This window comes from Meles meles, chromosome 6 (genome assembly GCF_922984935.1).
Source record: "Meles meles chromosome 6, mMelMel3.1 paternal haplotype, whole genome shotgun sequence".
Taxonomy (NCBI): domain Eukaryota; kingdom Metazoa; phylum Chordata; class Mammalia; order Carnivora; family Mustelidae; genus Meles; species Meles meles.
This window is the reverse complement of record NC_060071.1, coordinates 33,018,964-33,032,984: the sequence shown is the minus strand read 5'-3', so window position 1 is coordinate 33,032,984 and position 14,021 is coordinate 33,018,964. Positions and strand designations below refer to the sequence as shown.

Below are 14,021 nucleotides of genomic sequence, written 5' to 3'. Positions count from 1 at the left end.
GCTCTCAGTGCTCATCTCCCCCTATGGGGCTTGTTATTTAAGTGCCCAAGACTAGAGTCATTTACTCTGGGCCTTGATGTGAAAAGCCCTGGCCACGAATCTGGTCATAATATCTGGAGCTCCTCCAGTTCTTGCCATGTACCAGACACGTGTGTGTGTGTGTGTGTGTGTGTGTGTTATTCTCCCCATTTTATAGATCAGGAAACTGGAATTCAGAGGTGAAGGGACTTTCTGAGGTTAGCCAGCTAGTTAGGTGGCAGAACTAGGATAAATCTCACTGTTTCCCCTTTTCCAGGCTCCCTTGGCACTCCTCCCTGGGGCAGAGAGGGGATCTCAGCAGAGCTCTTCCTTCCTAGGCACCCTATGGGAATCTTACTCCCTTTTCCATGTATACTGGGGGCTGTCAGTTGAACCTTCCTCAGGTTGAAGCTCCTTGGGTAGGCCAGCTGGGCCCGAGGGTGCACTAGGAGACTCTCCTCCAAGGTCCAAGGCATGTAGGCAGGTCCTGTCCTCACAGGGGCTGGGAATAGGTGGGGCCTCTTGGTAGGGCCCCAGAAAGCCCAGGAGTTGGGCTTTGCCCCTTTGTTAGAAGGGAAGGGAAGGGGGGCAGACCAAGTGGAGGCATTTAGAAATCATGGTCCTGAATTTGAGAGGTTTGGAGGGTCATTTCCAGTACCCCTGACTTCATCCCTACAGGCGTTTTCCTCTTCTGCCTCCAGGAAATAGTATGAAGAGGGCCATCCTGTGTCCTGGACACAGCCTGGATACTGCCTGGATACCTCATACTACAGAGGGGTAACTGAGGGTCAGAGAGGACAGACACTTGTTCCAAGACACATGGTGTGTTAGTAGAGAAGAGGGACCAGCACCCCAGGGCCTTTCCCTCACCACCAGTGTTCCTAGATGTCCCTCTCCCAGGCTCAAAGCTCATGGGTGAACCCACAGAGCAGTCATATTCTAATAGTGGGATTCTGAGCACTGGACCAGCTGTTCTCCTGGGGCTTCCTGGCCCTTCTCAGACATTTATCAGTGATAAGAGTCTGCCTATTTGTAAGTCATTTGGATAATTTCAGGGGAAAGAAGTGGTCCAGAATTTGAGTGAAGTCCCAGGAGGGAGGGGATTGAGGGAGGGTCAGCCCCTTGCATGGCTTACTTGCCCTGTGAGATGGAAGCCCCGGAGGCCTGTGAGGTGGACAGGCCCATCTTGTGTTCCAGCAGGGGCATCTGCAGCTCAGGGGGGTACAGTGATGGGCCTAGAGTTTTCCAACCTGGTTCTCACCTGCATCTGCCTGCTCCAAAGCCAGTCCCCATGATGTACCCAGACTGGGGCATAGAGTGGAGAGAGGGCGAGAGTTCCCTGCCTTCATGAAGCTGCTAGAGAATGAGATTTTAAGTCAGAAAAAAGTAAAAGGGAGGAAGAGCTTCATTAGTCCTGTGTGCACTGATGGCAGTTGTGTGAGGGGCCCAGGAGAGATGAGCATAGCCGGAGCAGTGGGGAACGCTGGGTGAAGTTTAGGATGATTGATTGCTAAGGCTGTGTGGGCCAGGAGGTCCGCAGCCAAGAGCTGTCCAGTGCTGAACAAACCCCAGTGCATAAGGCTTGTCGGCAGTTCTTCCTGGGCACCTTGGAGAGTTCCTTCCTATGCCAGAGCCTCAGTTTGCTTTTCTGGCAAATCAAGTGCTGATATTTGTATGGTGGCCTTGTTGAGAGGGTAGGGGAAGACCAGTGGGGATCATGCTGAGCTCGCAGCCTGGAGTGATACAGGCACTGAGAGGGGAGGCTTGTTTGGGACCTCACCACCTCCCTTAGGTGTCTGCCAGCATTTAGGCCTGGATATCTCATGTTGCAGATGGGGCACATGGGGACCAGAGAGGGAAAGACACTCATGCCAAGAAACACAGTGTAGAGGAAGGGACCATCCTCAGCGTTCTCTCTCGCACTGCCAGGACTCCTAGGTGGGCCTCACGCAGGCTCAGAAGCCTTATGGAAACTGAACACATCTGAGGACTCGAAGGAATGATGCTCTACCCGCGGGGGTCCAGGCACTGTGACTTCTGTTCTTTTGGGCCTCCCTGACCCTCTCCTGCACCAGCCTCAGCCCATAGGTGGCCTTGTCATAGCTCTCGGCTGAGCTTCATCTCCCTTTAACCACACCCGCTTGCCCCCCACCCCCGCCCGCCCTGCCCATGCAAAGGTCCTTCTCAAGCCCTGTTGCCCACATAAGGCCTCCTAGGTGCCACATCTCACCAGGAAGATGGGATGATTTTAGGGAGGGGTGAGTGGGGCAGAGGGTTTCCAGCAGATGGCTGCTGGGAGCCAAAGGAGAGACCACTCTCACCCTCTCCTGCTTCATCTTCTCAAATTGCCCAAGCCCCTGCCAGCCCTATGTATGGGACAACATGCAGCACTGGGTGTCAGGAAGAGTTTGCTTCTAAGAACCCCTTCTGGCCCTGCTGATTATGCTTTGTGTGCCCTCTACATTCAGCCCCATGAGCCCTTCTGGCCTTTCACACTTCCTGGTCCATGAGGAACAGACAGTCTTAGGTGTGAGCCCCAGCTCAGTCATTCCTAGCTGTGACCTTGGGCAAGGGGCCTTACCCCTGGGAACCTGATTCCTCTTTAAGTGGGAATAATCATACTGGCCTGGGTTGGTGTGCAGTCCCAGCATAGACACACAGTTATGGCGGTGGCTGCTTTTCTCCTCTTTCCTCTTCCTTCACCCTGCCTGCTTCGAGCCCAAGAACTCCTGGAACTGGGCGTGTGGGTGAGGTTGGTCCTGGGAAATCAGGAGGGGGGAAGCTGCAGGTTCCCCTGCACACACTCAGCACCGTGTTTTGTACCCTGCAAGGGCCATGCCAAGCTGCCGTTGCAGACACAGTGTAGCCTCTGACCTTGCCGCCTCTGACCCGGGTCTGGAAGCGTCCATCCCGCAGCCCCAACCCCTTTCCACCCAGCTCAAGAGGGCCACTCAGAGTGATGCTGCCAACACTGGGAACTTATAGACCTTGGCCACCAGTGACACCCACCTTGCCTGCCTCCCAAGGCCTAGACCCCAGCTGACCCTCCACAAGCCGATCCAAAGGGAGTCTGGGAGGTGGGTGGACTCAACCTCATCTCTACCTCTATCTCTTGGGCTCCAAGTACTCACACAGAGCCCAGTACAGACTTAGCATCGATGTGCTTTAGCAATTATTATTGGTAGTAGTAGTAAGAGGAGGAGTAAGAGGAGGAGGAGAAAGAGGTGTAGGAGGAGGGGGTGGAGAAGGAGGAGGAGGAGAAGGAAAAAGAGGAGGAAGAGGAGGAGGAGGAGGAGGAGTTGGAGGAGGAGGAGAATAGCCGTCCCATTTCATGGAAGAGCAAGGTGAAGTCCAGAGCAGTTAGAAGCCACCACCTCTGTGAAGCCTTCCAGGCTCTGCCCCTTCTCCCAGAAGTGGCTCCTCCTTCCTTTTGACTTATTTCAGTTTCTTTCCAGTGCTCTAACTTGGGCAGGGCACATGGTGGGGTGAATTCCAAGACAGGGAAAGGGTAGGTTGGAGGAGCAGTTCATAAGGCTCTGGGTGCTATCAGGAGGTTTGCATCCAGAAGGCCTATCACCCAGGGATCCTCCAGTTGGGTGTGCCCCAGCCCCAGCTCTCACTACACCCCACTGGTTCCCCTGCCAGCTTGCCTGGTTGTTGCAGAGGTTGTGGTGAGAACCAGGCCTCTTCCCCCCGCCACCCACGATGTTGGCCTCAGCCACGTCTGCATGTCAGTTCCCTGGGGCATCTGATGTGTCCTCCTATGGATGTCCCGCCTTCCTTTAGTCCCTTCCCCAGCAGGCAGGATTCTGATCGTCTCTTATTACTACCAGCTGGTTAGCAGAAAAACGTAGCTCAGTAAAAGTTAATTGAACAAAAGTGTGTGCCAGGCCCTGGGGATTCTGTGAGACTGGACTCCAAGGGCCCCGCCAGCAGGGAGGGAAAGGGGACAGTCATATGGGGCACCTGTTGGGCACTGGGCACTGCTTTCCCCGCCTGAGCACCTGAGAGGCGGGCCCTGCCCTGGCTTCCCTATGAGAATAGGGCCCAGGGAAGTAGGGAGCCTGCTTGGCATGGACGGGCTGGCCTTGGGGCCTCCACTGGGACTGAGAGTGCAGGAGCCGCTCCTGTGCCAACCCCGGTAGTCCCTTCAGTGGCAGCAGGAGCTGGAGGCCGTTAGGCAGCTCTAGTCTTTTCCAGACATCTGGCTGGGCCCTTGGGAGCCTGCACTCTGCGGAGACTCTTAGTAACCCTTGAGCACAGGGCAGCCTGAGGCCACTGCACAGGCTACCTGCTGCGGTGGTCATGGGGCCTCCTTCTCCCTCCTGGGTTCCCGGATCTCCCCTTTCTATAGCCACCTCAGGGGGCCCAGCCCAGCCCTGGGTCCTCCAGATCTCCCACTCTGACCCCTCTTTCTTTCTGGCCCGGCCTGAGTGTCCCGTTGTCTCTCAGGTGGGCCCGAAGGCCCTGCTGCTCTCTGCCCCACCTGCACTTTCCAGCCTCCTGCCCGCAGAGGAGATCGGTGCTTTCCACCAGGAACCTGCCTCCTCTCACTTTATACTTTCTCTCTGGCTTCCCACCCCATCTTGGAAGAAGGGGTGCTCCCCCTGCAGACCAAGGCGCGTTCCTGTCCCGGCCCCCGAGCCAGCCCCAGTGTCAGGCCTTCCCTTTCCACAGCTCCTCTTCAGGTTTTGCTCCCAAGTTCTGGAGGCCATGAGTGCCCCGGGCCAGTGGCCATCCACGGGCAGCCCGTCCGTCTCTTGGGCTATGACCCCAGCTCTCACCACTGGAGACTGGCTGCAGCCATGGATGCACACCCGTGCCGTGTGATCCTGGAACTTCCTGGGCAGCACTCCTGGGTCTGTTCCCATTCTGTGGAGTAGGTCAGAACAAGGCCTGGAACATAGCAGGCACTCAATGAATTTTTGTTGAATTAGTGAACTAAGTAACTCATCCCTGGCTTCTCCGGCTCACCTGAATGTTGTGTGATCAAAGCAACTCTGGGATTTAAAAGGTTTGCAACATTTGACAGTGTGGTTTGGACAGGAGCACCACTCAGGCTCGGTGGGACACTGCCGCTGTCTTACCGCGGTCTTAGAACTGCGGCCCTCACTCGGCAAGTCCCTCCTGCGTCCTCCCCTCCTTTCAAGCCCTTGGCCTGCCTTGAGGCCCAACTTCTCTCCCCTGCTCATTGCCACGGTCCTAAATTTTCACTGCTTCCTACTTTCTCCCATGTCTTCCATCCTCGACCTGGGGGCAGGTGCAGTGATATTTCTGGAGCACAGATTGGGGCCTGTCAAGCCCTTCTTAAAATCCTTCAAGCTGCTCATGGTTCTTGGGATAAGAGCTAACACACGAGGCCCTCCCCAGGAGAGAGGAGCTGTCTCCCTCTGCACCCATCGTTCGTGCCCCTGGGCATTGACACAGGCCACCCCTCTGCCTGCAGAAACGTTCGCCATTGCTTTCAAACCCAGTTCCTTTTCCCTCAAGACCCTTCTCCAAGACCTTTCCCCTGGAAGTCTGGCTGGAACCCCAGCCCTGGATTGGGACCCCCCTACCCTGTTTCCCCAGCAACTTGGGCTCTCACTGTTACACAGTCCCTGAGTCATTGTCTCTTATCTCCCTGTGGGCTCCCCCTACGCATTTGTACCATTAGGACTGAACTGCCTGATGTAGGATCTTGGGAATTTTAGTACCTTCAGTTCACAGCGCTAGAGAGCATTTGCTGAATGAATCAATGAATGAATCAAGGAATAAGTTGCCGTCGCCTGCTGTGGGGACTCTGGGCTGGACCTCTGGGTCTATAGTGGAACGTGGGAGCACACGGCGGCCTCTAACTGCCCTCAGGGCGGTCTTCCTTTCTGATGTCCCACTGGGATGTAGTCACCGGTTCTGGAATCACCCTCAGAATGGCCTTCCTGGCCTAGCCATGTGCCCCACAATAGCAGTGGCTGTGTTGACCCCTCAACCACGCCGTCCCGGGGTTTCCAGCAGACCGAGAGTGGCACGGGAATGCTGACGAGCCAGGTCTGCACCATCTCCCACCCAGCTCACAGTCCTCCTGCCCTGTTCCCCACCTAGCGCGAGCCAGTTGACCCTTGTCCCCTCCCAGGTCAGCCTGCCCCTCTTGATCCCTAGGAGGCCTCTGGGCCTGAGCCTGCAGCACCGCAGCCCCGTGCAGGGAACCCAGCACCAAGGTCCACCTTGGTGCTACTCTGACCCAGCTCCAGCCTTGCCTTGGGCCCCGACGGTCCTGTGGACAATCTCCCCACCGCTTTGCTCTCACAGACTCAGTTCCTGGGATTTCTGGCTTGCTGGCTCTCTTGCCCTGGTGCTGACTGCCTTCCCCTGAGCGTCACCTTCCAGGGGACCCAGCCCCTGTCTCCAAGCCTGCCAAATCTGGGCAGAGGTCTAGGTGCCCTGTCCGAGAAGGAGGCCATGCTGCCCTGGTCCGAGGGAATCCCTCGGGCTGGATGGTCCACAGGCACGTAACTGCTTGACACCGGAAGGTGGGTTTCTGGGTTTCTGGCTGGAGGAGGTACCCATGAGCAGGGTTCTTGAGGGAATGTCTCCTGGAGGAGGTGCTGGTGCCCAGTGGGGAGTGAGGATGAGGAGGAGGCGACTTGGAGGGGGAGGTCCTCACCAGTGGGCAGAACAGCGTGAGTGAAATTGTCCTGGGTGCCCACTCTGCTGGGCTCTGGGCCAGTTTCAAGCCCTGCCCCGGTACAGCCTTCAGGTGCCTTTTATTAGCTCCATCTAAAAGATGGGGAAACAGAGGTTCAGGGAGGCTCAGGGACTGCCCCTGGGTCACCTGCTGTCACCGAGGCATTGTCAGTCCTCTACCCCAGGTCTGGCATCTTTTCAGGCTCCTAAGCGGAGGGAGTGAGGCAGAGTCTGAGGAAGAGGGGGAGGGAGGCTAGCACCCGCCAGGAGCGTCAAACAGCTGCTGACTGTGACTTTCCGGGGAGGGGGTGTGGGTGGGGGGCGGCTTTCTGAGTTGGTCCTGTTCTTCCCTCCCTCCCCCCTCCCGTGGGAGAACCCTCACGACAACGAGAGGTTCCCGCCGCGCCCCCTCCCTGGAGAGGCCGGCAGTTTGCCTTTTCAGAGGATAATTCCCCATTATACAGAGATATTTAGCCTAATAGAAGCCGACAGATCATTCAGGGCAGTAATGTACTCCGGCTTCAAGCGCTTAGTTTCCTCAGCCTGAACTCTCAGATTAAAGGCTCCTAGCCTGCGCCCGCCCCACAACGATGCCTGTGACCTTGACTGCAGTGATGGGGTAGGTTTCTCCCTCCCTCTCTCCCTCCTCCTTCTTTGCAGGCTTCCTCCTCCCTCCCTTTCTCTTTCTTGGAAAAAAAAAAAAAGGTATTTTCCTTCTTAAATATTCAGTCGAGAGGCTGTTGCTTAAACCCTGCACGCTCTGGGGACAGGCAGGCTGCGCTGGGCCACTGGCCGGGCCCGGGGACACCTGGCTCGGCCATATGGGGCCTGAGGGTGCGCTGTGCCCGGTGGGCAGTCTGGACGCTAGGGCCTCTAGCTGGGCGTGGGCTGGTGGAAGCTGGGCAGATGGCCTTCCCCGGGGCTAGGAGTGGTTCCCCTACTCCCTCTGCCCGGACTTCTCCCCAACCCCACCTCCAGGATGGCCCCCAGGGGCCTGGCCCTGGACCCTCCATGAATGGGAGATGCCTAAGGCAGCAGGTTTCATCTGCTGCTCAGACCTGGATGTCCGGGAGGGATCCAGGGAACACTAGGGGCTGGATTTGAGGGGCAGATGGCAGCAGTGTGGCACTTGGTGGCTTTCATTGATCACGAGGGTGGCTTCCGGAGCTGTCTTGTCTGGCCCCTGCAGGATCCACTTGTCAGTTCATCTGTCCGGTTGCCCTGTGTCTTTCCTTTGTCTTGCCCTCTCACTCCTCTCCTCTCACTCCTGTCCTCTGCTTACCAGGCTGCTGGTCAGAGCCGGGAGACTTCCCTGCCGGCCGCTGCGGGCACATGAAAGCGCCAGGGTTTGGATTCAGCTGGTCCTGTGTTCAAACCCTGACTCTGGGACTTACAAGCTCTTTCTTCTGTTCCATTTAATATTTTGAATTTGGCCAGGCTCCTTAATCCCTCTGAGCTTTACCTGGAAAGTAAAACGATCCTGAGGGCTCAGGGCGTGCTGTGGTAAGGACTGGTGCCAGGTGCAACTGCCCCATGAGTCCCCTCCTCTGAATGCGCCCACCTCCCCTGCCCAAACACCTTCTCTCCCTCTCTCTTGGCCCTTCTTGGCTAGGAAGAGGGTAGGTGGTCAGGAGGGGTACCTGGCAGGGTGGGCTCTGGTTCCCCTATTCACAAGCCCCCTGTGTGGGTGTGAGGAGAAGAATGAGGCCAGTGTGGAGAGACCCTTCTCCTCGAGTTCATTGCCTGGACAAAGCCTGGGGGCTGGACTCAGGTCTGGTTTGAAGGACCCCACGTACGGGGCTGGGGCTGGATTTACTAGGGGAAGAGGCAGGGAGAATGGAGGAGGGCCTGGGTGGCCTGGGAGGAAAAGCCTTCTGGGCTGGGATTCCCTCCCACGTTCTAGGAGGATGAGCAAAAAGAACTTCTAACCATCAGGAATGAGGAGTCTTGGCAGCTAGATGAAACCCCAGCTGGTAGAGAGTTTTCTGCTCCTTCTGGGGCAAGGGTGGTGGGATGACCACTGGGGGTGCAGGAGAGGAAGACCCCCTCCCCAAGGTGTTGGGCCGTAGAAGGAATCTGGGGGCTGATGTGCTGTGGGAACTTGGGCTGGTCCCATTTCCTGATCTGGGCCTCAGTTGCCTCATCCTGTAAATGGGGTTAATCATCCTGCCCTGGGATGGGCAGAAGATCCAGTTAGAGAATATATGGGAATGTGCAGTGATCTATAATGTAGTACTAATAATTATTATTATGGTCATTACCTTCCCTTCCCTTTAGTCTCTGTGACACCCACTTTGATACACACAATCTAGCCCTGAGTCACATGCTGATAGAATTAAAGAAACACATGGCTGAAAGCAACTTCCTCATTTAGTGCAAAATCCCCATCTGACATACATGGTTCCCAGACTTCTGCTTGCATGCTCCCAGGGTCAGGGAGCTCACTACTCCTCATGATGGACAGAAATCTGTCTTCCTAGAAACTTTTTCTTTCACTGGGCTTAGCTCTGCTCTCTGGGCACATAAATGCTAGGTATCTTTGTCAGGGACCTAACATCCAGACCAGGCCTTTTGAGACTTCCCCTGGGAACATGGGTTCCAGGCTCATCTCTTCCTGTCAAGGGCAGATTTCACCTTATCAAAGAGTTTCAAGACAGGTACATAGATGTCTGGGCATGGTTTTCTGGAAGTGGCTGCATTGTCTCTAAAGCTGAAACAACAGGCTTACCCAGCCTCTACATCTCCTGGCCACCAGGAACATAGAGGCCATGACCAGAGTCCATGACTACTCTATGTAGTGATTCCTGGAGTTACTCACAGAGCTTACCCAGGTTCTGGTAACTCTGTCTTCTATACTGTGACCCATTTCTAGGGTTCCTGGAAGGCTTTGAACAGGGGACCCTGCCTCTCTAGTTAACCCCTCTGAGTCTGGACTACCTTTAAGGTTCCATCCTAGTCTCTGCCAAAAGTGTGTTCTGGGCATGGCCAAGGACCAGCTCCTTCCCATGCACGGAGCCAGTGTGAGTTGCTCTCCCACGTCCTTGGACATGGTCATTTAGCTAACCACTGAGTGAGCTGGCCCATAGCTTTCTACCTCCTGTGTAAGGATGTCACGAGGGCCTTGCCCCTGGCTGTCATGTCATCCTTTTGAACAACCAAGAGGGCACATGAGTATCCTGCAGGGTTCTTTGGTAGGTGAACTCAAACTTGCCATTGCCTTTCCTGTGTTCTTTGCAGCACTTCTAGAATTTATATTAGAATGGATGGGGGGCTTACCAGTCTAAACCCCAGTTGGCTTTTTTGGCCCCCTTTTAAAACAAAAGAGGAGGATGCTAATATTTATAAATGCCAGTTCTTGACCTGTCTCATCTCACAGACCCTTCATCCCAGCCTCGTGGTGGGGAAGATGAGGGGGCCAAGCCTGGGTGTGTGGAAGAACTTACCCAGGGTCCCACAGCTGGTAGGGGGTGGAGCAAGGGCTCCGGGCCAGCCCCCCACCTTCTCCTGTCCCTGCCCCTCCCGTCTCTTCAGGCAATCTTCTCAGCCTGAGGGTGGAACTCAGTCTTGCTCCTTCCCACATGCCACACGCAGGATGGGATTGGACTTCCGGTGCCTCAGGGGCATGTGAGCCTTGGCAGCGTGGGGGGTGGGACTGGCTCATCCGCGGTGTCATTTTCTAATCGTGTAAATTGCATGGGGGGTGGTGGTAAAAGCAGGACGGGTGTGTGGTGGGAGCTGGGAGTCATCCTTGGTTCCTTTCCTTACCTCCACTCCCTCGTATCCTGCGCCCTGCCCACTGTGGAGGAGCTGGCCCTGCTCCTGCGTGCACCCCCAATCCAGCTTGTCCTCCCTCACCTGGCCCCGGCCGCGTTGCCGTGTGTTGGCAGCTGGGACAGTCAGCCTACTGGCCCCTTGCTCCCGTGCCCTCTCCTTTAAAACAGCCTCCACGCAGCAGCCCCAGGGAACTTTTCACAATGAAGAAGACCTCACAGCCCTTCCCTGGTGACTTTTCATCACATGGGAGGTGACACCCAAGGCCTTGGCCTTGACCCCCGAGGCCCTGCCCTCCCTCTGAGACCTCATTTCTCAGTTGTCCCCACCTCTGCCCACCTCCTGCCGGGCCTCAGCCTGCTGCTCCTCAGAAACCCTGGGTGCCCGCCTCTGCTCTCCTCCTCCTGCCCAAGGCAAGACTGGTTCCTTATCCTGTAGGTATGAATTCAGGTGTGGTGTCTGCACAGAGGCCTTCCCCGACCCATCAGCTGGAGGAAGCCCTAGCCCCACCCCAGGACCTTGCTCTCACATTACCTGGCTTGATTTTCTTCATCGTACTTGTTGCTCCTTGCAATCACCTTCCTTGTTTATTCGCTTATCATCTGTGCCCCCCTTCCCCACGAGAGCACCAGGCTTGTCTGTTTTGTACCCCACTGAATCCTCAGGCCCTAGAATATACCTAGCATACAGCAAGTGCTCAATAAATGTGTGGTGCAAAAATGAAAAACAACACAGAAACAGGGAAAGGAGAAAGAGCAGATTATCTGATTGTGGATACAGTAGCAGTTAATGGTGTAACGATTGTGTGTGTGTGTGTGTGTAAGCGTGTGTGGGTAAGTTGGGAATCGTCTGTTCCTTTAACGAGAAGGCTGGGCCTGAACCTGAAGCTCGACGTGCATGAACATATTGGTCATGTGCATGTACGCACGCATGCGTGCACACATGGGTGTGTGTACACACGTGTATCCCTGTTGGGTAGCCTTGTAACCTGTGCCGAGGTCTTTCATCCCTCAGGCCTCAGTCACTTCCCCTGTGGAATGGGGCTGCCTGGGGCTGGAGGCAGAGGCCTCTCAAGGTCAGCACTGGCCGGTGGCAGGACCCCACAGACAGTGTGCCCGCTGGCCTGCCGCGCTGCGTGGAGGGGGCTGGGAGGTGTTTATTGAAGTCCACCTCCACACAGGGCTGCTGCCTGCTGACCTCAGAGGTGAGGCTCTCGCCCAGGCAGGGGGGAGCAGTCTGGGCGACAGGAACTGGGCAGAAAAGCCCGGAGACGTGAGCTCTGCTGCTGGGAGATGGATTATGTTCACAGTGGAGGTCTCTTGGAGGCATCAGGAACTTGACCTTGGTATGTTTCCCTTTTGTGTGTGTGTGCTTGTTTTTTAAAGACATTTCGAGACATTCCTTTTATTCTTTGAACTCTTTTCTTTCAATTGCCACAAGAAGAATTTTTATGAAATTTAAAAGGGGAAATACACACACACCTGTATTTTCACCCACCTCAGGCAACAACTGTTCCCTCTCTGCCTCCTTGCCCTTTTCCTGTGAAGACAATGCTGGAAACTTGCCTAATGTGTGGGGAGTACAAGGAGCCCTTGACTTTAGATAACTGGTTTCATCTCTCCATACCATGGTTTCCTCGTCCAAAAACAACAACAACAACAACAACAAAAAAACAACAGGGCATCATAATTGCTCCTTCTTACACTTCTTGTGCAGATTACACGGGTCAATATCTAGAAAGTGCTGTGGAAGATGCTGGGCACTCGGTATGTAAATAAATAGAAAGGAAGGGGGCACCCGTGATGCCCCTGTCATGGCTCGGAGAGGCCGCTGGGGAAGTCCGGCCTGAGGGCCTCCACTACCGCCTGGCCCCCTCCCTCACCCATCCTCTCCACTTTCTTGCTCAGTGTCGTTAGAGCTCCATGGCTCTACCAGTCCTCATGTTTATCCCTTGTAATGGCTGTGTAATATTCCGTCGAACAGAAGGGTCACATGTCATTTCTGTTGTGGGATGTTTAGGTAGGCGGTTTCCAGTACTTTCCTGTTATAAATAACCCTTCTGTGAACACCTGTGTGCCTGAAGCCCTTCCCTCTGATGGATGATTTCCCCAGGCAACTTCAGGGGCATTGATTGAGGCTGCTGTGTCGGGAGGATGGAAGGATGGGCCAGCAGCGGGGCTGGGAGAGGTGGGTCCCTTCCAAGGGGGCCCGACAGCCGGCTCCGGGAGCGGCAGCGATCCACTCCGTGCAACAGTCCTGAGCGTGGTGGGAAAGGCAGGGCATCTAGGGTGATAGGGATGAGCATTGGGGGAGGATATGAGGCCACTGGGGGGCGGACTGTGGCACCAGGAGCTGGAGGAATGAGGCTCTGCTTTGGCCTTTGTGTCTCTGTCACTCACACACTCTGTCTGTATGTATGACTTTGAGCCTATATGACCTTGTTCTCTCTGTGGACCTCAGTGTTCCTGGTGTGCTGTGGCCAGGGGCTGGGCAAGGCTTGGTCCAGAGCTGCGCTGTCCCCTCTGTTTACCACTAGCCGCCTGTGGCTATTTTGATTTAAGTAAAAAGTAATTAAATAAAAATTTGAAATCAGTTTCTTAGTCACACTGTCCACATTGCAGAATCCAGTCGTGACTAGTGGCTGTCACACTGGGCAGCTCAGCTACCCTTTGTTGCAGAAAGCTCTTAGACTATGCTAGTTTAGAGACATTTCCAGAAATGCAATCAGTCCTAACGTGCTCTCGTTCGGGATCTCTGTCATCATGCCTTCTTATGGAACCAAGAAGGCTGGCAGCCCTGAGCTCAGAGGACTCATCCAGGGCCTAACAAGGCTTCGTGACTTTGCACAGGCCAGGACCTCTGGTAGCATCTAGAGTCTGAAATATCCATGCCCGCTTCTCTCCCCAGAGGTCCCAGCATGGCCTCTGAGAGAAGCTGGGCAAGAGTGTGGGCCCTGAGAGGGGTGGCCCCAGCCAGGGACAGTGCCCAAGGGAGGCTGGCATGAAGACAGAATGGGGGGGGCGGGTCTCCTGATTGGAGACTGCTGTTGGAGCTGCTCTCTGCCCCCGCCTGAAACATCACTGGTTCCCTCAGGGAAAGCATTGTCCTCTCTAGGATTCTTTTAGAAATCTGGACTAGAGAGCAGAGGAGATGGCAGCCTTGCTCATCTTGCCCTGCTCTGGCTGCCTCGGGCCCTAAGCCAGCTCTGGGCACTGCCAGGAGAGGAGCCGGGAGAAGTGATTCCGCAGCACGAGGGTGAAGCTGCTTCTCTCCCCACCAGCAGGCACACTTGGGCTGGCATCCCAGGGATTCCGGCCACACCTGCCCCCCACCTCTCCCTTCCTGTTAGAGGGAACCCCTCTTGCAGTTGCTTTTCTGTAGCCTGGAGGTGTCACAGGGGAGGGAGAGGTACGGGGCCGGGGTGCAGGGTGCAGTGAATAGGGGAAATAAGGGCAAGGTACGAGGAAATGAAGAGGAACTTGGCTGGTTTTGGTCTCACCTTTGCCACAGGGTAGCTGCCTTCTGCCCTACCCCCATGTCCACGAGCCCCTCTGTCCCCCTACTGCTCA

General features: G+C 55.6%; 1 protein-coding gene across 6 annotated transcripts in view; it reads left to right on the top strand.

Moving 5' to 3' along the window:
- Positions 1-14,021, top strand: part of LINGO1 (leucine rich repeat and Ig domain containing 1) — a 190,933-nt gene that overhangs the window by 102,362 nt on the left and 74,550 nt on the right. The gene's annotated exons all lie outside the window — the stretch shown is intronic.